Source organism: Megascapheus bottae, chromosome X (genome assembly GCF_031878675.1).
Source record: "Megascapheus bottae isolate mThoBot1 chromosome X, mThoBot2.hap1, whole genome shotgun sequence".
Taxonomy (NCBI): domain Eukaryota; kingdom Metazoa; phylum Chordata; class Mammalia; order Rodentia; family Geomyidae; genus Megascapheus; species Megascapheus bottae.
In genome coordinates this window covers 44,127,333-44,153,063 of record NC_143547.1, presented here as the reverse complement: position 1 = coordinate 44,153,063, position 25,731 = coordinate 44,127,333, and positions in this window count along the sequence as shown.

The window sequence follows — 25,731 nt, the reverse complement described above, 5'->3', positions numbered from 1 at the left end:
ACCCCTGCTAAATGGAACAAGATAGAATATAAAACTAAATCAATAACATCAACTGTAGAACCTCCCCAATTCAGTGGTGAGGTAATTCAGTGGTTAGACTTTGGTTCAGCCATGGACATTGCTACAAGTTGGGCTTGTTAGTTTTGCTAATTTTGCCCTTTTCAATGTCTACCTCAAACATTCTTCAATCTAGGACTAACACAAGTCACTGTTATAGAAGTAGGTAACTGAAGTAAGTCAGGCTCAGAGGGACAAAGCATATATGTTTTCTCTCATATGTGGGAAACAGGCCTGTATTATAAATACATATGTAGACATATATTAGATCATAGGCACCTACACACAAACTTACAAATCGAAGTATAGTATATTCAGAGGAGGATTAAAATGGTGTAACTTCTTTGAACAGCCATCTTGGAGTTTAATGAAATGCATACCAGGAAACTGGAACATGTATGGTGGGAGAAGTGAGGAGAAGAGGAGGAGATAGCCAAATGGAGAGAGGAGGGCAAGGTGAATGAAGTCATTATATTCCATGTCTATATGTGAAAAATTAAATCAGGTATCTTGAGTGGAGAGTAAGACTGGAAGAGATGGTGGATTATGATGAAAGGGGTGACATCGACCAAAAAGCATTGTACTCATAAAATGGCATACTGAATTGAAACTCTTTTTACAATTACTTAAAATAATAAGAATAGTGAATAGGGAAGGGGAACGAACAAACCAATATTGGTTCTCAAAGAGAGTTTAAATGGAGGAGTGTCAAACTAAAACAGGTCAAAAATATGAGTGATAGATTATCACTCAGGAAAAGGAGGGAAACACTTCTCAGGAAGAAGGAACATTTTATCTAAAGGTACAGAAGAGAAAAGCAAGACATAAGATCAGTGGGTTGCACTCTGAATTTTCAGGAAGATACGAAGAATTGCAGTCAAAGGGAGGATGGTGAGTAGTAGCCAGTTTGTGATGACATGTTAAAAAAGTTGAACTTGAGATGTGAATTAAATTAATATAAACATGCGAGTGAATGCTTTGTGTAGGAAAGTTCATATAAACCTATCTTAGGAATGCTTTTTACAACTGGCTTAATTTTCAAATGTCTTTATACTTTTTTTAAATTACAGCCAGATATTTGTGCTAAATAAACATCAAAGGGGAAATGGCATTGTTAGGCTGTGGGTAAATTTTTTTATGACTGAGGAAGATTTATATTCAGTGGCATACGAGTTTTTTATTGTTGTTGGTTTGGGGACTTGAACTCTGGACCTGGTTGTTGTCCCTGAGCTCTTCACTTCAAGGCTAATGCCCTACCCCTTGAGCCACAGTGCCACTTCCAGTTCTCTGGTGATTAATTGGAGATAAGAGTCTCACAGACTTTTTAGTGCTCACACTGGCTTTGAACCATGACACTCAGATCTCAGCCCCCTGAGTAGCTAGGATTATAGGAGTGAGAAACTGTACCTGGCTCAGCATAGGGTTTTGAATTGAGGTCCATGAGCCACAACCACTTGAGCCACAACCCCAGACTTTTTTGCTTTAGTTATTTTTAGGTTGTATCTCACTTTTTTAGTTCAGTCCTGTCTGAACAAAGATCCACCCATTTTATTCCTTCCAAGTAGCTGAGAGATGATAGGCATTTACCACCATGCCCAATTTTCATTCAGATGTAGTCTCAATAACTTTTTTCTGATTTCTTCTGGAATGTGATCCCCCTTATGGTCACTTCCCAAGTAGCTAGAATTATCAGTGTGTGCCATGGTGTCCAGTGGCAAGTAAATATTTTGAAGCATTTGCTACTATTCCTGAGAATCTACTCCTGCTAGAAGAGACTGTTTACAGAACTATTAATAAGCAGTGAGGGGATTCAGTAAAAGAATATCTGCAGTCGAACTGAACTTGTCTTAATCTCACTTCTTCCCTAGAGGCAGAAAAATGTTTTTCTGATTCTCAACCACTTCCGCATATTTTGCTGGAAGCCCCATGGATATAAAGGGGTTAATTGGAGGAGTACCCTCTGTTCCCTCAAAAGAGCTCAGTTCATATAACACAGTGTCTATGTTCTGAATGTAAGAGGTGGTGGTGATGGTTTTTATACAAAACAAGCACCAGACCCAACATGTGAGCATGGAGTCCTCTTTGTAGCTTTCTGCCTGGGCAGCTTATTTTCCATCTTCAAAAACTTATAAACACCCAGGAATTTTCTATTCCCTTTCTTTCCATTCTGCATTGTGGAAACTAGGCAGTAGCCTTATATACACGCCTACTGCTGGTCTTGGTCTCTCATAGTGTTGTCATGGTGACCCTCTACCTTCTTTAGTGGCCACCTATTGCCTTGAGGGAAGAAGCTAGCCAAACACTCTTAATTTTTTTTCAAATAAGATTGGCTCTATTTTATTTATGAAAGGCTCCCACTTGCTGCCTGCTTAGCCAGAGCCAGGGATCATGGACTAGAATGAAAGAAGATAATAAAAGAGAGGCTGCTCTTGGTTTTTGGAAGTATTTGACATTGTATATTCCACCCACAAGATTAACCTCCAACTCCCTTTGCAGAGCCAACAGCAGCAGGCTGTGCAAAATGCAAAATGTTCCTTATGTTCCTGGTTTTCCCGAAAGATCAGGTGCAGCTTATCCACCCACCTAATTTCAGAGACTATGCCAGTGTCTGCAGGACCACAAAGGTTTGTTAAGAAGGCTTATTTATCAATAAAGCTTATTGTGCAAAAATATATAACATCCAACTATGCTCTCATCCTCTACTCATAGAACTCATCTCTCAGTTTTTGTAACAGAGGTATATATGTAGAAATTTTCCCTTTTAATGCTACAATTTTGAGTATCCCCTGAGACATTTTTCCTCAGGACTAAGACTTGACAAAGGATAGCTGTAGAGAATGATTTCCAGAGGAATTGGAATGAATAAAAAGCCAAACTCCTCTACTTTCTCTTTCTCCGTAGGATACATTGGTAAGAAGCAAATGCAAATAATTCCTTTTTAAAATAAATTTTTATGGTGGCAGTACTGGGTTTTAACTCAGGCCTTGGAGCTGTCCCTTACTTTTCTTATTCTTTTTGTACTAAAGTCTGTGTTCTACCACTTGAGCCACAGAACTACTTTTGACTTTTTGGTGATTAATTAGAAATAAGACTCTAGCAGACTTTCCTGCCAAGGCTGGCTTTAAGCCTTGTTCTTCCAGGTCTCAGCCTTCTTGAGGAGATTGGGTTACAGGTGTAAGCTACCAGCACTTGTCTAAACAGCTTCTTTTTATAGAATAAAGGCTGAAAAGTTGGATGTACAGGAGTCATACTGTAACTCTACCCTTCTGGATTTAAATCTGCTTACCTCAAGGTAACTACAGCTTCCTCACATCAGAACATTTGTGGGCCATCCTTCTCCTTTTTTGAAGTTTTTTTTTAGTGATGAGCAGGGCAAGTAGGGAGTTTACAGTTGCATAAGTAATGATTTCATTTGTTTTCAAACAATGTTACCCTATCCTTCATTTTTTGTTCCACTTATCCCTCCTTTTTCTCTTCCCCACAAAGTGTAAGGTTGTTGCATTATTTCATCCTTTGACCTGCTATTTCTGTGGTTTCTTTCCCATTCTGCTGATCAATAATCTGTGTACAAGATACAAGGTACAGAAAATGAAGAGATTGAAGTAAAAAATGAAAATAAAAATACAATAATAGAAAAACAAACTATGTACAGGACATAATAAGGACCTTTTGTTTCAATATCTTAGGGTTCATATTGATATATTTCTTTTTATATGGTCCTATGGATTAAGCAAATGGATTGTTGAGATCCCCTGTTAAGAATATCATGAACATGGGCTGGGAGTTTAGTCTAGTGATAGAGTGCTTGCCTAGCATGCCCAAGGACCTAGGTTCCATTCTTTGGTATCACATACATAGAAAAAAAGCCAGAAATGGTACTGTGGCTCCAGTGGTAGAGTTCTAGCCTTGACAAAGCCCGAGGACAGTGCCCAGGCCCTGAGTTCAAGGCCCAGGACTGGCAAAAAAATATCATGAACATATTCTAGTCCTTACAAATGAGAGAAACCATGCAACCTACTTTTCTTAGGTTGGGCTTACTTCACTTAATTTTTTCAAGGTTTTCCCATTTCCTCACAAGTGGGGCAATATTGTTCTTTCTGATGGAGGCATAGAATTGCATTGTGAATATATACCACATCTTCTTGATCCATTCATCCAGGGAGGGGAACCTGGGTTGGCTCCATATCTTAGCTATGGTAAATAATGCTGCTATGAACAAAGTTATGCTGGTAACTTTAGTATGGTCTTTTTGTGGTCTTTTGGGTAAATGAGATGGAATGGGATTAGTGGATCATAAAGGCATACAGCCAATATTATAAATAATGGTGAAAAGTTAAAACCGTATCCTCTAAAATCAGAAACAAGGATGCCTGCTCTCCTCACTCCTCTTTAATATAGTTCTAGAATCCCTAGTTACAGTAAGAAAGCAAGAGGCAAAAATAAAGGGTATCCAAACATGAAAAGAATTAAAACTCACACTCTTTGTAGATGGCATGATCCTGTATTTAGAGAAGCCCATAGATTCCACTCCCAAGTCACTTGAGCTAATCAAGAACTTTAGCAAAGTAACAGAGTAAAAGACTAACCCACAAACGTGGTAGCTTTTTTATATGCTAACAATGAGATGGGAGAGGTTGAAATTAATAAAGCAACTCCTTTTGCAATAACCTCAAAAAATACCGAGGAATCAACTTGACCAAAAAGTGAAGGACTCTACAATGAAAATTTCTCATATCTGAAAAAGGAAAACAAAGCAGAACTAAGGAAATGGAAAAACCTCCCATGCTCTTGGATTAGAAGTATTAAAATTGAGAAAATGGCAATACTGCCAAAGGCTATACACAAATTCAATGCAATATCCATCAACATCCCAACTTCTTTCTTTAATGTAATAGAAGAAATACAAAAATTCATATTGGACAATAAAAGACCCCCAATAGCAAAAACAAACCTTAGGAGGAAGAACAGTGCTGGAGGAATATCAATACCAAACTTCAAACTCCATTACAAAGCTATAGTAATAAAACAGCTTTGCACAAGAACAAGTCTGAGGACCAATAGAATAGAACTGAAGGCCCAGAAATGAACCTGCTTACTTAGGACCAACTAATCTTTGACAAGCAAGCCAAAACAACAAGATGGAAAAAAAAGATAGACTCTTCAACAAATGGTGCTAGCAGAATTGACTAACCACCTGTAGAAAACTAAAGTTAAATCCTCACATATTACTCTGCACCAAAATCAATTTCAAATGGATCAAAGACCTCAAGATAAAAGCAGATACCATGAAAATATTAGAGGAAGGAATAGGAGAAACACTAGGGTCCTTTGGTACAATCCAAATTTTCCTAATAAAGAAGCAGAAATACACCACTCAAATAAATGTTGAACAAATGGGATTGCATTAAACTGCAGAGCTTCTGCATATCAAAGGACATAGCTAGTGACATATATAGAAAGCTCACAAACTGGTACAAGTTCTTCACTAGCCATACAAAAGACAAGGGTCTCATATCTAAAATATATCTACAACTCAAGAAATTTAATTTCCCCAAAACAAACCTACAGAGAAATAAACACCACATTAACAAGTGGGATAAAGACTTTAAGACAGACTTCTCTGAAGAGGAAACTTGAATAGCCAAGAGGTACATGAATAAATTCTCAACATTTCTGGCTCTAAAGGAAATGCAAATCATAATAACTTTGAAATTCCACCTCACACCAGTTACAATGGCCATTATCAAGAAATCTAGTAACAATTCACCCTGGCAGAGTTGCTGCCAGAAGGAACTGCTACTACACTGTTGGGGGGAGTGTAAACTTGCCCACTCTGGAAAGCATTATGGAGGTTCCTCAAAAGACTAAATTTATCGGGCCTGGGAGTTTGGCCTAGTGGTAAGAGTGCTTGCCTAGAATGCACGAAGACTGGGGTTCGATTCCTTTGTACCACATACATAGAAAAAGCCAGAAGTGGTGCTGTGGCTCAAGTGGTAGATCTCTAGCCTTGAGAAAGCCCAGGGACAGTGCTCAGGCCCTGACTTCAAGCCCCAGGACTGGCAATCAAAAATTAAATAAATAAAAAAGACTAAAAACAGTCGTCTCCTATGATCCTCGGGCTAGTCTTTTTTTGAGCACAAATGGCCTTACAGCTTCTGGATGTTGGCTTCTGTTAATTGTTTCACTATGCCTTACATTCATTATGTGTCTAGTCCACACTAAACTCTGATTGAATTTTTTTTTCATTTAAAAAATTTTATTTGGGGCCGGGAGTTTAGATTAGTAGTAGAGTGCTAGCCAAGCAAGCACAAAGACCAAAGTTCTTTTTTTTAAATTAATTTTTTATTGTAATTAGTAAAAGGGTTACATGATATTTGCCAGATAGAAGGTGCATTGATTCACATACATTGATACCCTTTCACATGTCTTGGTACCCATTTCCCTCCCCCCCCCACACCACAAAGACCAAAGTTCTATTCGTCAGTACCATGTACATAGAAAAAAAATCCAGAAGTGCTGATGAGGCTCAAGTGGTAGAGCTCTAGCCTGGAGGAAGTCTAAGGACAGTGCCAAAGCTATGAGCTCAAACCCAGGACTGGCAAAATAAATATTTCCCGGGCACAGTGACTCACATCTGTAATCTTAGCTACTCAGGAGGCTGAGATCTGATGATCAAGGTTCAAAGCCAGCCTGGGCACAAACAGACCTGAGACTCTTATTTACTATTAACCTCTAGAAAACAGGAAGTGGTGCTTGGCTCAAGGGTAGGGTGGTAGCCTTGAGCTGACGAGCTCAGGGATAGTACACGGGCTGAGTTCAAGCCACATGACCCACAAAAATTATTGTCAGAGGGGTTATGGTTACATATATAAAGTAGTGAGTACATTTTTTGTTGGACATTATAACCCCCTCCAATGTATATATTCCACTTTCCTTTCCCCCAACCCGCTCCCTCAATTGTACAGTTCATTCCCAACATAGTCTTGTGTATATCAGTTACATTGGTTCACCCATTGTCCTTTGTCTCACCATTTTGTTATTCCCTTTCCCTTCCCAAATTCAAATGAACATATACACCAGGTATCAAACTCAGATACAGTGAAAATAGGCAATAAACCATGGGGTTGGAAAGGGAGGGGAAGCAAAAGAAAAAAGAAATAACTTCACTGATTTTTTTTTTATTGTCAGGGAAATGTATAGAGGGGTTACAGTTACATTCATCAGGTAGTGGGTGCATCATTTCTAGAACATTGATACCCCTTCTTATGTTTTTGTCCCCCTTTCCCTCCCCGTTCTTCCTCCGCGCAATCATCTTGTTTTCCCTCCTTCCCTTCCCTATTTCAAATAAATAAATAAATGTATATACAATACACCAGGTAAAAAAGTCAGATACAGTAACTACATGAGTTTAACAATAAGGGGAAAAAAGAGAAAAGAAGTAACTGCACATAGTATACTGAGAACCACAATCATAAAGATAAACCTGTAGTTTCCATATCCTAGAGTTCATTTTGTATAATATCATCCTATATGACCACATGTACATAGCTTTTGAGCTATTGTGATCCTCTGCTAGGAGAATCCTAAATGTGTACTATTTATTACAAATGAGGGAAACCATGCAGCCTATGTTCCTCTAGGTCTGGCTTATCTAACTTAATATGTTTTTTTCTCAAGTCTTTCCATTTCCTTACAAATGTGGCAATGTCGTTCTTTCTGATGGCAGCATAGAATTCTATTGTGTATAAGTACCATATCTCCTTGATCCATTCATCTATTAAAGACTATCTAGGTTGGTTCCATATCTTAGCTATGGTAAATAATGCTGCAATGTACATCGTTGTGCTAATAGTTTTAGTATGGCCTTGTTACTGGGCATTTGGACAAATGCCAAGGGGTGGGATTGCTGGGTCATAGGGGAGCTCTATGTTTAGTCTTTTGAGGAATCGCCATAATGCTTTACAGAGTAGTTGAACGAGTTTATACCCCACCAACAGTGTAGTAGAGATCCCTCCTGGCCACATCCCCGCCAGCATCTGTTGTTATTAGACTTCTTGATAATGGCCATTCTAACTGGAGTGAGGTGGAAACTCAGAGCTGTTTTGATTTGCATTTCTTGTGTGGCTAGAAATCTTGAGCATTTCTTCATGTGTCTATAGGCCATTTTTCTTTCCTCTTGAGAAAAGTCTCTCTTTAAGTCTTTAACCCATCTTTTAATGAGATGGTTGTTTCCTTGAGCATTTGTTTTTGAGAGATTCATTTTTTAGCTGTATGTATATTTTAGATATGAGGCCCTTGCCTGTTGTATGGATAGTGAAGATCTTCACCCTCTGGGTGGGCTTTCTATTTAGCTCGCTAGCTATGTCCTTTGCCATACCAGAAGCTCTGCAGCTTAATGCAGTACCATTTATCCAAACTTTCTTTAATTTGTTGTCTTTATTAAGAAAAATAACTTCACTTTTGAAATCGAACTCTTTCTGAACCTTCTACTCAGGAGTTGTAGCTAATGACTTTGAGCAACCGCTCTACTTGACTATGTCATCTTCCTGTGACAACCCTTCATCTTTTAGTCTTCATACTAATTACAAAATACGAAAATGCTTTATTCCTCCAACTATTTATCATAATATGTCAAAAAACTATCTGTTTCTCAAAAATGTTTTTCCTTCTTACATGTTCCTAACAACATGTTCTAATTTATCTGTATTCCTTTTGATGAATGACAGAGTTCAGAGTTGAACTTGTTACTGTGGTCTGATTGATTCAGGTAATACAAACCTGATACCTCTGTCAGGTGCCATGGCAATGCTGTCAGAAACCACATTGCCATATTGAGCTACAACATCACATTTCTCTATAATCCACAAATCTGCTCATTCTTTTTCATTCATAACCCTGTTCTCTGCCTCTTCCTCCATCTGTTCCTTTTCCATCTTTATCTAAAGTGGAAGGGTATTCTCTGCTCCTAAACTCCTTTTTTACATCCTATATATCCTCTTACTACTCAGACTTGGATATTTTCACAGCCTTCACAATCAATATTCACTTTGAATCTCTTCATCTCTTTCTGAGGATGAAACACAGCTTTTCTTAGAACAGATTTAAAGAACTAGAATCTGATAGAGTTCCCTTTTAGAATTCTGGGTCTTGAAGCAGTGTTTCTCATGGGAAAAACAGGAGTGAGCTGAGGGAACTCTTCTGGGGTTAGTTTACTTCTTTGAAAGAATCCCAACTTTCTGGTATTTAGATGTAGAAGCTAATCCTTACTGTGTGTAGTAAATTTTTTATTTATATTCACACAGCTTCTGCCACTGGAAGCAGAAGACTAACATTCATTATCTTCAGTTTACAGATACAGAAAGTGAGGTTTAGAGATAATGAAATAAGTCACACAGCATGTGAATGTAATTTTATTAGGTGACAAAGTGTATGGAAAACGTGGAACTGACAACAATGTTGTTTCCATTTCTTTGGAATCAGCTCATTTAAGAAGAATAATTAAGGGAATCTTATTCTCTGGCCTTTCCATGAAAATGGTATGAACTCCAACTAGAAGATTAAAACTCACTTAAGCTTTCAAAAGGTTGCAGCACATTGTATACTTTTGAATCATCATATAATACCTCAGCCAGAGCTCCATGGTTTGTGAGTGATCTTACAGGAAAATGTTCACAGTTTGTAGTTAGAGTACTATCTCCTATATCCTTAAGACTAAGACACCATAATCTGAAGCCTCTCTAAAATAAGGAAGCAAGGTCTCTATTAGTCAAAAAGTGGAACCTGTAACATCTACAAGTAGAAAGTTTCTGTTTAATACACAAACTCATAACTTTTGTACTACTCACCAAATGCAAACAATTCTTAAAAATATCCCATAAAGGTACTCGAGAAGAGCTCACAGTTGAAGGATAAACAGATTTAAGTTCAGCTCTTAACAAAGTACCTTAGTTGAATTGCTTCCTCTCTCAGTCTCTGTATCAGAAAATATTTTCTAGCTTCCAGTGATTAAATTAAAAACTTTTATTATTTATAGGGTTTACTTATAGAATTATAGGCACATTCAAATTATTGAAAACGAGGGAAACAATGCAACTTATATTTCTTTGGGTCTAGTTTACTTTGCTAAAAATAATTTTTACAAGCCTTTCCATTTCCTTAAGCATGAGGCAATGTTATTCTTTTGATGGAAATATATAATTCCATTATATATATATAATTCATATATAGTTTTTCTCAATGCATTCATTTACTGAAGGGCATCTGGGTTAATTCCATATTATAGCTACAGCCAACAATTTTGTAATGGACATGGTTGTGCTGGTAGCTTAATGTGAATAATTACACAGGAATGGGATTGCTGGGTCATAAGAAAGCTTTACGTTTAGTCTATGAAAGGACCCAAACTTGGACATGCTAAATTAAACAGGACTCTAAACATCCACACAGTGAGACCAAAGGAAGATATTCTTAGGAAATGATCCCGAAGACTCAATAGCTATGATCATATAAATGCAAGATAAATGCATAATTACAAATGATCAGATAAAATGATGCTTATCAAAATAAACTCCAATAAGTGGAAACAAGAGGTTTATTTTACTTTTTGTGATTTTCTCGCTTTCCTTCTTTCCATCTATCACTGTCCTCCTCCTCCTTGTTCACTTTTTCTCTGTTATTACCATATTTTATTTATGTACCATTTGTCTTATATGTTAGTGTATCTGGCTTAGGGAGAGGAAGTAGAAGCATAGAAACACTGGAACAAAGGGTGAACAAATGCAGCAGTGATATGCACTAGACATATATTGAAAATGAACTATACAACTTGTGGGGGGAAAGGGTTCAGGAGGGAAATCATTGTGAACAAGCCAGGGAAGAGGTGATAAGGTTCAAATGAAATGTACTCAATACCTGACTTATGTAACTGTAACCACTCTGTACATCACCCTTACAATAAAAAATAATAAAATAAAGTATTTGCTGTCAATGAAACTATCAATAAAAGAAAACCTTTCCAACAAAATTTATACTTCTTTGAATTATTTCATTGCTTGGTAAGTGTATTTTATATTAAATTTAATAGGGAGAGGGAATTCTTATATTCTTTTTAGTGTTTGATCATTCTCAATGTCTTAACTATGATCTTAATAGATAATTGCCATACGTGATCCACTCTCTTCCTGGATGTTTTTTGGTCTTTCCAGGTTTACTTTCATATAGTGTATTCAAATTATTGGTAGAACTGCCAATTCCTTATTGCCTTCTTTTCAGAGTTGTCCTTGTCAAATTCCTTAGACTAACATTTCTTTGGAGGTACTAGAGTTTGATTTCCAGTTTTTACAGTAGCTAGGCTGGTACTCTATTACTTGAAATAAGCTTTCAGCTTTGTTTTCTTGTTGCTTATTTTTAAAAGGGGCTCCTGAACAATTCTGCCCAGGCTGATCCTGAACCATTATTTTTTTTTATTCTCAGCCTCTTGAGTAGCTAAGGCTACAGTCATGAGCCTCTAGCACCCAATATCTTATTTGTAACCCATTGTTGATGAAGGGTGACATTCATTTTGATGTAAGGATCTTCAAAAATATATTTTGTCCTTTCTCCAGGATTCCATTTATTGCTGTGAAAATGTGAGAACCATGAGTATTACATTCGATCCAAATGCTTACATTTGAGAAAGCTATTTAATGTATATAGACTAGTTTGCTCATTTGTTAAATAAGAGACACCATAAGAATTTCTTCATTCCAGGATACAAGAGATCTCACTATAAGGACATTCTTAAGACTAGTATAATTTCTTTTGCTACAATTTAAGTCCAATTCTATTTGCTCTTTCTCAATAAGAAAAGAGCTAGGAAGCCTTTTTAGAAGACAAGAAATATGGTATATAGGAAAGAACTTTGCCCTATCAAAGATTCCTGAATAACCAGGCCAAGATCTTTCTCTGCTCCAGGTGTCAATTCTCCTTATCTGTAAATCAAAAAGAGAATATCTTCACATACAATTGTTATACTGTGTCCATTCAATAAAAAGCATGAATGGAAAAGGTAGGCACCAGTTTCTGGAATGTAATAGGAGTAATCAATGTGGATTTTCTAGATTATAAGTCCTATGGTGATAGAACAAATGATCTCAGCACAATATTTCTGATTTCTAGTTCACTGCTATGAACAGTAACCATGATTATAGTCCTTGGAGTATCTGGCCTGCAAATGACTAGGAACTAAAGTGTATGAACAGAATGAAGGTTATGATTTATCAGCTTCAAATACTAAGGAGTCCAAAGTTGATGCACAAAGAAAGGAGTTACTAGAAGCCTCTGAAATTAATTCTTGAGTTGTTATGTATCAGTATGAATCTCTTTTTAGAGTTACCATGAAAGAGTTAAGGATTATGAAATAAAATGTGATTCCTCACTGTCAGGATAGACAAGCTAAAAGTCTTTTCTCTTTTGGTTGATCTGTTCATCGTGTTTTCCAGATTAAAGAAGCATATGTGAATGATTAGGCTGCCAAGTAGTGTCATTCTCTTAGTCCTGGCACTATCAGATAAAGGGAAAGTGGAACTTAAGTGTATTTTGAGCAGCACATGACCCCACACATTCTCCAGATTTCCTAGTCAGGAAAGCAACTCACTCACCAGTTCTTAGTGTCTGGCCAAGGCTTCTTGCCTGGGATACCTGTTCCAATTTGAGAGGCAATGGAGCCTTCAAGGGAATGACAAGAACCTAAGTTTCCCAAGATTTTATCACAAGAAACATACAGCCCACACATGAGTGTATATCTTTGGGCAATTCTACTTTAGAAGATGTCTCAGTTTCAAATCAGGTAGGGAACTGATAAGTGTCACTTGTCTTTTGTGCTCATTGTGATGGCACTACGGAAAATATGGCCTATTTAAGGTGTGATAAGACACTGACTTTATCTGTACATATTCCTATCCCCAATAATATACTTTGAAATAGAAATATATAAAGCCTTACACATAATCTATGTGTACATATAACTGACCCACAACATCCTAACTCGCAAAGGATCAGATCCCATCCAAGTCAGAATACCCTGGCCTCAGCACTGGACTGCTTACTGCTTAGTCTGAAAGTTTTTTACATCTTGCAAGTACAGTTGGGTTACTTGATCTCATCCTAGCATGCAAAAGGCATGGAGCTTTCTATGTGATGGCAAAAAGGAGGCCGTATTGTTCTGATGTCTTTGTACTCAGTGCTTCTAGGTAGCAAGAATCTTCAATGACTGTTTAAGAGCTGAATGTTTGATTCTTAGGCTCCTTATCATCCTTATCCCTGGAGGCGATGTCAACACAGAACTGCTATTAGTCAAGTTGAGCGGTAGTTTGGTCATCATCACTTGGGTCCAATATTCTTGTATATACAGTACCTGGTGTTTTCTTAGGCCAGTATCTTTTTCCTAGAATATTTTCTCCTTAAACATGCCTAGCAGTGATTTATTGCTGCTCTCCCACAAGAAATGTCTTTCTCTAGATTCTTGATCTCCTTTGTCATTTTTTGCATCTCCTGTATTCATATGGTGAATATCTCACAGCTTTTGGAAACAGAGGGATACTTCTCAAACTGTTGTGTGAATAAGGTAGGCTACTATTCCAGTAACTTCCATATCCTTTCAGAATACTTTCCATATCCTTTCGGAAAATAATTCTGCCAGTGTTTCTCATCTATCTTTTTCAGCATTCCCAGGACCTACTGGAGTTTAGTGACCATCAACTTTCCTGAAGGTTATTGTGTTGGGAAACATTCTCTTTTGATAGTCTTGGCGTTTGAACTCAAGGCAAGGGCACTGTCACTTAGCTTTTTTGTTCACGCCAATTCTCTCCCACTTGAGCTACATCACTTTTTTGTTGATTAATTGGAGGTAAGGATCTCACAAATTTTCATGCACAGGCTGACTTTCTGTGAGCCACGAGTACCCAATAGGAAGACATTCTGAGCAGGCTTTTCTCATGACACATACTGTTCATTGGCTTCTTGACCCCCTGGCATCTCCATGTTCTCTTGGCATCACTTGGAGTGACATTGTTCTGTTTCATGTGCAGCCGAATATTATTCACCATCACTGGAAGTGTGAAGTCCTCTTCTTTTTCTGCTCTTTCTCTTTCTAGAGTCACTGCCTACATTCTTACTTGAGGAAGTGACTGTACTGCTGAAGTGTGTGGCACAAACTTTAAGCTTGAGGAGGGCCCCAAAGTCTTATTCTCATTGCACAGGCAGTCCTTCTCTTGCACTAGCTAGAGAGCATGTTCTCCACCACCTGCAAGTTCTGGTGCTTCTCCAGCAGTCCAGCAAATTTCTTGTTCAGAGTAACAGCTCTTCTGATACGCTGTTCAGCATGTTCATTGTGTAAATCAGCAACATGATCCCTTTCCCCCACATCCTTGGCTTTCTTCCATTATTTTATATGGTCTCATTCCCTAAATCTCTTAGATGTCTGGTTGACTTTAAGGGTCTCTTTCTTGCTGTGAGATTACTGAAGTCCCTGGTTCAAGCTCCCTATTTCTCATAGATGCTGAATGACATAGCACTAGAGTAAGATGGCTACCCACATCCTGCTTTCTTACAAGTAGTTCAGCTGGCTCCTTACAATGTCTATGCTAGAGCAGATCACTTCAGTATTACAAGTGCACTTAAAAGTTTCCCAAAGTCACAGTTCTAGGAAGTATAAAACTCGGCAGTAAACTGTGGACTGGTTTCAAAGGCCAGAACCAATCACTATAATCAGCTTCACATGGGGACACAATAGAGTAGGCATTAGTGGGTTAGCAGATATGATTTAAGAAGTGTGTCCTGTAGTAGTAACAAGAGAAGTAAAGTCAGGGTCAGTGTAGAATATGGAGTGGTGGGGGATGACGTGGATAACATAGAAGGGCATCTGCTAGGGGTCCAGATCACAAGCAAGTGTTGTTTTTGCTATCATATTAAGGAGAGTAAGGGAAATCTCAAAAATAAACCCAGAAAATAATTTCCTGGCAAAACAATGACTCTCCTGTAATCCCCATTACAATATGTAGAGTGTAAGTGACATTATAGGTCATAACAGAAGGGTCCTGATTTCTAACAAAAGTTAGGGTCCTCTGGTAGTTCTTACAGTTGTGATACACACAGTTGAGCATATGAGATACACCACCTTTGACTGCTCCTTCAATCTACATTGTGTGGTCTGAAAAGATAGGGGACTCTGTGAACTATACTGAGTACCTTCACAGGAACAGTGTTTACAATCTTTGTGTTATTTCTCTCTGCTGATACAGAATTGAATGTCCAGAAGCAACTTGAGGCCAGGTAATTATCTGGAGTATTATCACTCTGAGTCTTTAATTTGAGGTGTTTGATGAGGATGATGAAGGATTGAATGGTACATAGAATAAATTGTCAGATTTCTTAGCTGGACTGGGTATGCATCGCATCAATAGAACATTCAATGCATTGACACTGTCAGGACATCGTCAGCACTGTGTGGAAACAGGAAAACAAACATTGATCTCTATAATGATTAAAGCAGGCACACAAAAGTAAAGTTCAAAAAGCACATACAAACTACAATTGTCACTACATGAACACAATAGCAATGGACTTTTGCAAAACTGAATACAAGAGGGGCCGGTAGTTTAGCCTAGTGGTAGAGTGCTTGCCTAGCATGCACGAAGACTCAGGTTTGATTCTTTGATGCCATATACATAGAAAAAAAGCCGGAAGTGGTGCTGAGACCAAAGTGGTAGAGCTCTAGCCTTGAAAAAGCCCAAGGGCAGTGCTCAGGCCCTGAACTCAAGCCTAGGAATGGCAAAATTAACCTTAAAAAGTTAAGATACGATAAAAATAAAATAGAGTAAAATCAATAAAAGAAAAAATGACTATAACTGGATGCTAGTGGCTCATGCCTGTAATCTTTGCTACTCAGGAAGCTGAGATCTGAGGATTGTAGTTTAAATCCAGCCCAGGTAGGAAACGGAGAGATTCTTACCTCTAAGAAACTAATAAAAGAATAGAAAAACTGGAAGTGGTACTGTGGCTCAAGTATGAGCAAAAGAGGAGTTTTCCCAGGACTGGCAAAAAAGTGACTATAAAATTAAACATAAGTAAACAAAGCCAGAAAAATATACAAGAAAACAAAATTAAATGAAAAAAACGAAAGTTTAAGCTGGACACTAGTGGCTCACTCTTTAAGATTAGTTGCTCAGCAGTCTGAGATGTGAGGAACTCAGAAAAGTTCACTGGACTGTATCTCCAATTAACTACCCAAAGCTGATTGTAGGGCTATGGTTCAAGTGATGAAGTACCAGCCTTGAGTGAAAAAGCCAAGGTACAGCACCATGACCCTGAGTTCAAGCCCCAGTACTAGCACAGAATAAAATAACCAAATTAAAATTTGAATATTAAAAGGATAAATAAAGAATAGATACACATACACAGTAAAAAATACATAAAATACATTAACAAAGAGTGAGTTTTATCTCCAATGATGTGGCTAATTACATAGGCAAAAGTGGATGTTCACTACCTATGCTAGGTAGTAGTTCTTTTCCATGTCTTATTAATCTATACACCCTTTCAAGAGAGTAAAAGCTGGAGGTTATTCACCTCTTCCTTCCTACTTGTATGTTTCTTGCCAGGTTACCAGTGGTAGAAGTTCCGGAATAAGGCCAATTGGATAACTTTCAGGTGCCCTGCTTACTACTATGAGATATCGAGGAACACAAAGTTCCCCTAGTGGAAAGTCACTCCAGGGAGATTTGCTCAATACTCTCCCACGGCTAGGTTCATGCCAGACAATGCAATGTGTGTCAGTCTCTAGTGAATTCGTGAATCCCACTTAGAAGACATTGGGACAACTATCTGAACTGAGTGAGGTGAAGAGGCATTGTAGGTCCTACAGAATCAGCAGATCAAAATCTAGCAATTCTGAATTTAGTTCTGGCCTGTAATCACTCATGCCTTCTCAGTCTATCAGTTTCTTCAGCTGTCCACATGAGCTGCCAGTCTTAAAGTGGAAGCAGGTTAATCTCGTTTCTGTGTCATTAACCAGTTACCCTTTGCCTATATAGAAGTATAAGTATCATCATTTCAGTGGTATTCTTCCACAGCTAAATTGGGTCTCAAAATAAGTGCCTATTAATACAGTGTAGCAACTTTTCCTGTAGGTTCCTGGAGACAGGAAAATGCAAGGGATTTGGTTTCCCAAAGTGGACACCTCAAGCATGATCTTTAAAAAAATGATTTCTCATTGCATCACAATGATCATTTGTTTGGAAGGACACAGGATTTCTCTAGTACTAGTCTGTTGTGCAGATTAGAGTGCAGCTATGTCCAGAATTGTCGTTTGGTTCCATTATGATTGCTGTGCTAGCTGTGTTTCCTAAGACTCCTCTCTTTTCACTATCACAAGCCTCCATACACTGAAGATTGGAACTCATTTTCTCATTTTCAGTTCCATTTCTCAGTGGCTGTTTGTGTCTAGGCATCTGTCCACCACTGAACTTCATAGTTTTCCCTCAGTCAAACACCTCAATGCTTAATGGCTATCTAGCTGAGTTTTTATAGCATTATGTAATCGATTTTTTTCTCTTATACTTTGTGTTGTCTGTGACATATGAAACTTCATTTTTATCAGCATCAATTAATTGTAACAAAAGGCTTCCTTATATGTTCATTTATGTATACAATGTATCTTGATGCACTACACTGATAAATGGATCAAGAAAATATGATATACATGCATAAATATATACATATTATATATACATACATATATACATATATATCATATTAAGTGTAATAAACCAGGCTAAGAAGGAGAAAAAAATCACATACTTTCTCTCATATATGCAGGTTAGACCCTAAAATACAAACACACAAATATACATACACTATATATACATATACGTGTGTATGAAGATCATTATGAGGGTGATATATATATTCAATCTGATTAAAACACATGTATACAGATGTGAACAGCATGATGAAAACATTTTGAACAGTTAACATACATTTTATGAAGACACTAGAAGCTGAAACATGTCTTATCTCATACTAGTGGGAAAAGAACAGACAAGGAAAAGGAGGACAGACATAGACAAAATATTTTCTATGTGCGTGAGAAATTGAAATTCATTAGTAAAAACATTGGGTGGTATGCAAGTGCATACAAATATGTTAACTGAGATATGGTAGATTCAGGGGAGATCACAAACAGTGTAATTAGAAATACAAAATCAAACTTCACCAAAATAAAACACTAGGAAATGGGTACTTAAAAAGGGTGGGGGTAGGGTCAAGGGGAAACAGGCAAAAGAAGAGAAGATGGGAAGAATGTAGTTAAGAATTCAAAAGCCATATAATGAATGATTGTTGTCCTTAATGTACTATGTTGTCTCTCATCTCCTTTGCTGTCCCTTGGTTATCTCATATTGGTATAGTATCTCACTTTGTTATCTGATATATTGAATTTATTTGTATTTGGATATTTGAAATTTGATAGGGAAGGGGGGAAAACCAAGACGGGTGGGGGGTGTGGGGGGGAGGGAAACAGGTACCAAGACATGTGAAAGGGTATCAATGTATGTGAATTAATGCACCTTCTATCTGGCAAATATCATGTAACCCTTTTACTAATTACAATAAAAAATATGGTAAAAAAAAGATACAATAGAAATTGGAAGACTGTGTGGTAAAATCTACACTACAGAGCAGAAAAGAAAGACAAAACAACTAAGAAAGAAAATGACAGGAAAAAAAAAAGAATTCAATACATATGGAGGGAAACAGAGACCAAGACATGAGAAAGGGTATCAATGTATGTGAAGTAACGCATCCTCTATTTGATGAATACAATGTAACCCTTCTATTAATTACAATAAAATATATGAAAAAATATGCCTTCAAAGTCTATATGTTGAAGTTTGAAAACATACTACAAAGTGGATCATGCTGATTGCTAGAGCACACAGACATATGCACAAATTGCGCATCTTTTATATGCAGTATCTTTATTTTTCTTTTTCTTAAAGTATAAAAAAGAATTTTCTCTCTCTCCATATATATATATATGTATATCCTACAAAATTAAAAATCATGACGGAAAGTTTGAGAGGAGATGGATGAGTGAGAATGTTGAAAGGGGTGGCAGGGATGAGGATATATTATCGCAGATTGCTGATGGCTCATAACTGTAACCTAGTTACTCAGGAGGCTGATATCTGAAGATTGCAAGAAAATCCATGAGATTCTTTTCTCCAACAAACTACTCAGGAAAGACCATACATGGTTCTATGGCTCAAGTGGTAGAGTGCTAGCACAAAGAAGCTCAGAGACAGCAACTAGGCCCTGAGTTCAAGACCTTGGACTGGCACAAAATAAAGATATATTGTATTCCTGAACTGTTTTCTTAAATGGCAATTCCTTTGTGCAACTACCTAAAGATAATAATTTTTATTTAAATAATTTATTAACACTTATCCAGCCTTTCTCTGATTTGTTTTGACCTGAAAGTTTCAACCTGTGCCAAGGAGGCCTAGTGTATCTCCTATTCCTTCTTGTAAAATTTTCAGTGTATCTGCTTTTACCTCCAGGTCTTTGATCCATTTGGAGTTAATCCTAGTGCAGGGTGACAAAGAAGGATCAATCTTTAGTTTTCTGCAGGTGCTTAACCAGTTCTGCCAGCACCACTTGTTGAAAAGGCTGTCTTTCTTCCATTCTATTTTTTGGCTCCCTTATCAAAGATTAGGTGGCCATAGGTCTATGGTTTAATATCTGGGTCTTCAGTTCTATTCCATTGGTCTTCAGGCCTGTTCTTGTGCCAGTACAAGCTGTTTTGGTCACTATACCTTTGTAATAGAGTGTAAAGTTTGGTATTGAAATTCCTCCTGTGCTGTTCTTTCTGCTAACAAGTATTTTTGCTATAGGGGTCTTTTATTATTCCATGTGAAATTCTGGATTGTCTCTTCTATTTCGTTAAAGAATGGCATTGGGATATTGATGGGTATTGTGTTGAATTTGTAGCAAGATTGCCATTTTCATGATGTTAAATATTCCAATCCAGGAGCATGGGAGGTTTTTCCATTTCCTCAGTTCTGCTTTAATTTCCTTTTTCAGGGTTTTAAAGTTTTCATCAAAAAGGTCCTTTACATTCTTAGTTAAATTAATTCCTAGGTACTTTATTTTCTTTAAGGCTATTGCAAAAGGAGTTGATTTCTGGACTGTTGCCTCGTTGGTCTCCTTGTTGGCATATAGGAAGGCAATTGATTTTTTTTCGTATATTTTTATTGTAATTAATTCTACCTGGCCAAAGTTTTGAATCAGCTCAAGCAGCTTGTGAGTGAAGTCTATAGGGTTCTTTAAATACATAATTATGTCATCTGCAAAGAGGGAAAGTTTCACTTCTTCTTTCCCTATTGGATCCTTTTTATGCTTGCTTCTTGCCTTATTGCTCTGGCTAGGAATTCTAGTAGTATGTTAAAGAGTAGTGGAGAGAGTGGGCATCCTTGTCTCATTCCTGATTTTAGAGGGAATGGCTTTAGGTTTTCACCATTAAGTATAATGCTAGCTGTGGGCTTGTCATACACAGCCTTTATTATTCTTAGGAATGTTCCATGGATTCCTAGTTTCTCCAGAGCTTTTAGCATAAAGAGGTGTTGGATCTTGTCAAATACCTTTTCTGCATCTACTGAGACAATCATGTGATTTTTGTCCTTGCTCCTGTTGATGTGTTGAATTATATTAATTGATTTGCATATGTTGAACCAGCTTTGCCTCCCTGTGATGAATCCTATTTGATCATAGTGTATAATTTTTTGATGAGTTGCTGAAGACTGTTGGCCAATATTTTGTTGAGAAGTTTTGCATCAATATTCATCAAAGAAATGGGTCTATAGATCTCTTTCTTTGATGAATCTCTGTCTAGTTTTGGGATGAGGGTTATACTGGCTTCATAGAATGAGTTTGGTAAAGAGCCTTCATTTTCAATTTCGTTGAAGAGCTTGAGGAATATTGGTGTGAGCTCTGCTTTGAAGACCTTATAGAATTCAGCTGTGAATCCATCTGGCCCTGGGCTTTTCTTAGATGGAAGGTCTCTTATTGCCATTTCTTTTTTTTTAAGATTTTATTAACATTGATTTTTACATCATATTTCAAATATCATGTTCAACAAACAAGTATTCAAGAAGGGAATCTATATACAATCACGGGCACATACATTTTAGAATATAGTTAAAATTAAGATGAGTCTTCTTATGTCATAAATACATATTAATCTACATAATAAAACACATGTATATAGAGCATATAGTCAATCAGATTTTTATGTCCATGTAGTTATGTTTATATCTGCAAGACTGTGTCCATAAACTTGGTTACCCAACTATTGAGTCATCCCTCTTGTACTGTTTGAACCTAATATCCATATATTGAGGATACTATGTGCCTTTTGTTCCTTTGGTCCTGACTTATCACACTCAACATGATTCGTTCTAATTTCATCCACTTCCCTGAGAATCCCATTATTTTATCTTGTCTGTTGGCTATGTAGAATTCCATTGTGTGTGTGTGTGTGTGTGTGTGTGTGTGTGTGTGTATTACATTTTTTTGTATCTACTCATCTGTAGTGGGGCATCTGGTTGTTTCCATCATCCAGCCTCATTTTCTACAGATATTTTTTGTAGTCTCTTTTTTTTTATTGTTACAGTAATGTATAGAGGAGTTACAATTACATTTACAGGTAGTGGGTTGCATTACTTCTTACACATTGATACCTCTCCTCATGGTTTTATCCCCAGTTCCCCCTCCCCACCCCTTCCCAATCATCTTCTTTTCCCCCTTCCTTTTCCTATTTCAATTAAACAAATACATATATACAATTTGCCAGGTAACAAAGTCAGATACAGTAACAATATGAGATTTACCAAAGGGAAAAAAGAGATGAGAAATAACATAGTAGATTAAGGACAACAATGACACAAGATTAAGAACAACAATGACACAAGATATAGCTCTTGTTCCCATATCCTTTCATTTAGTCTCATCCTATATGACCTTATATACCTAGGTTTTTAAATTATTGTAATCCTCTGCTAGGAGAGTCCTAGATGTGTACTAATTATTACAAATGTGGGAAACCATTGAGCTTATGTTTCTTTGGGTCTGGCTTACTTCACTTAATATGACTTTTTCCAAGTCTTCTACTTCCTTACAAATGCAGTGATGTCATTCTTTCTAACAGCAGCATATAATTCCATTGTGTATAAGTACCACATCTTCTTGATTCAGTCATCTACTGAGTGGCATCTGATATCTTTGCTATAGTAAATAGTGCTGCACTGAGCATCATTATGCTAGTGGCTTTAGTATGTTCTTGTTTCTGGACAATTGGGTACATGCCAAGTAGTGGAATTGCTGAGTCATAGGGGAGCTCTATGTTTAGTCTTTTGAGGAACTGCCATACTGCTTTCCACAGTGGTTGAACGAGTGTACACTCACACAAATAGTGTAGTAGTGATCCTCCCTGTTCACATCCCCACCAGCATCTCTTATTAGATTTCTTGATAATGGCCATTCTGACTGCAGTGAGGTGGAATCTCAAAGTTGTTTTGATTTTCATTTCTTTTTTTATTGTAATTAGTAAAAAGGTTACATGATATTTGCCAGATAGAAGGTGCATTAATTCACATACATTGATACCCTTTCACATGTCTTTGTACCCATTTCCCTCCCCCCTCACACCCCCCACCCGTCTTGGTTTTCCCCCCTTCCCTATCAAATTTCAAATATCCAAATACAAATAAATTGAATATATCAGATAACAAAGTGAGATACTATAACAATATGAGATAGCCAGTGCAATAAGGCAAGAAGGAAGCATAAAGGGGGTCCAAGTAGGGAAAGAGGAAATAAAACTATCCCTCTTTGCAGATGACATGATTCTGTGTTTAAAGAATCCTATAGACTCTATTCCTAAGCTCCTTGAGCTGATTCAAAACTTTGGAAGAGTAGCAGGCTATAAAATCAACCCTCAGAAATCAACTGCCTTCCTTTACGCCAACAGTGAGAGGAACGAGGCAATAATCAGGAAAGAAACTCCTTTCACAATAGCCTCAAAGAAAATAAAGTACCTAGGAATTAGCTTAACTAATAATGTAAAGGACCTTTTTGACGAAAACTTTAAAACCCTAAAAAAGGAAATTAAAGCAGAACTAAGGAAATGGAAAAACCTCCCATGCTCATGGATTGGAAGAATCAACATTGTGAAAATGACAATCTTGCCAAGAGCTATCTACAAATTCAACGCAATACCCATCAATATCCCAATATCATTCTTTGAAGAAATAGAAGAGGCAATCCAAAATTTTGTATGGAATAATAAAAGACCCTGTATAGCAAAAACACTTCTTAGCAGAAAGAACAGTGCCGGAGGAATTTCAATTCCAAACCTTAGACTCTATTACAGAGCTATAATTCTCAAAACAGCTTGGTACTGGCACAGGAACAGGCCTGAAGACCAATGGAATAGAACTGAGGACCCAGATATTAAACCACAGACCTATGGCCACCTAATCTTTGACAAGGGAGCCAAAAAAATAGAATGGAAGAAAGACAGCCTCTTCAACAAGTTGTGCTGGCAGAACTGGTTAAGCACCTGCAGAAAACTAAAGTTGGATCCTTCTTTGTCACCTTGCACTAGAATTAACTCCAAATGGATCAAAGACCTGGAGGTAAAAGCTGACACACTGAAAACTTTACAGGAAGGAATAGGAGATACACTAGGCCTCCTTGGCACAGGTTGAAACTTTCTTAATAAGGACCAAGAATCACAACAAATCAGAGAAAGGCTGGATAAGTGGGACTGCATTAAACTGCAGAGCTTTTGTATGGCAAAGGACATAGCTAGTAAATTAATTAGGAAGCCTACAGAGTGGGAGAAAATCTTCACCAACCAAATAACGGACAAAGGCCTCATATCTAACATATATCAACAACTCAAAAAATTGAATCACTCCAAAACTAATCTCCTAAACAACCATCCCATTAAAAAATGGGCCAAAGACTTAAAGTCTTCCCTGAAGAAGAAACAAAAATGGCCTATAGACACATGAAGAAATGCTCGACATCACTGGTCATAAAAAGAAATGCAAATCAAAACAACTCTAAGATTCCACCTCACTCCAGTTAGAATGGCCAGGATCAAGAAATCTAATAACAACAGGTTCTGGAGGGGATGTGGCCAGGAGGGATCACTACTACACTGTTGGTGGGAGTGCAAAGTCGTTCAACTACTATGGAAAGCAGTATGGCAGTTCCTCAAAAGACTAAACATAGAACTCCCCTATGACCCAACAATTCCACTACTTGGCATTTACCCAATCGTCTAGAAACAAGAACATACTAAATCCACTAGTACAATGGTGTTCATTGTAGCACTACTTACCAAACAAAGATATGGAACCAATCCAGATGTCCCTCAGTTGATGAGTGGATCAACAAGATGTGGTATTTATATACAATGGAATTCTATGCTGCTGTCAAAAAGAATGACATCGCCCCATTTGTAAGGAAATGGAAACACTTGGAAAAAATCATATTAAGTGAAGTAAACCAGACTCACAGAAGCATAGGCTCAATGGTTTCCCTCATTTGTCATAATCAGTAGAAACCTCGGTGTCTCCTTTCAGTGATTTACAATAGAAGAAAACCTAGATACATAAGACCAGATAGTATGATGCTAAATGAAAGGACCTCCAGGACATAGAACAAAAGCCATATAATGAGTGATTGTTGTCCTTAATGTACTATGTTGTCTCTCATCTCTTTTGCTGTCCCTTGGTTATCTCATATTTTTATAATATTTTACCATTTTATCTGATATATTGCATATATGCTTGATTGGTTATTTGAAATTGGAGAGGGAATGGAGGAAAACACCATGAGCGGTGGGGGGAGGGGGGAGGAAAATGGGGACCATGACGTGAGAAAGAATAACAATGTATGTGAAATAATATACCTACTGGTGAATATATTTTAACCCTTCTATTAATTACAATTAAAATATATGGAAAAACAGAATTTATTAACATTGATTTTTATATCATATTTCAAATGATGTGGTTAACAAACAAGTATTCAAGATAATAATTTTTAAATATTAAAGAAGACTGAGGGAAGGAGTAGTTAGGGGAAAGAATGGGAAAGAATGTTGAAAAGTTTGACATTGATCAAGGTATGTTGTTTTCATAAACTCCTTCATTAAATGGCAATCCATTTGTACAAATACTTAAAGATAATAAATAAGTAAACAAGCAAGCAATAAAAATCATTGGTATAAGAAAACTTGATAGAATACTTGTAACAAGGACAAGCAGAAGAAAGACAGAGGAAGTGATTCTGGTCTCTATTCATTTTGATTATCAGGATTCTTTTATTTAAAATGCTAGGTCTTTTAAAAAGAATAAATGTGATACTGGATTATGGGATGAAACCATGGATATACCAAAGAAAGAAAACTATGAAGATGGGGGCCAGGAGTTTGGCCTAGTGGTAGAGTGCTTTGCCTAGCATGCACGTAGACCCGGGTTCGATTCCTCGGTACCCCACATACATAGCAAAAAGCCGGAAGTGATGCTGAGTCTCAAGTGGTAGAGTGCTAGCCTTGAGAAAGTCCAA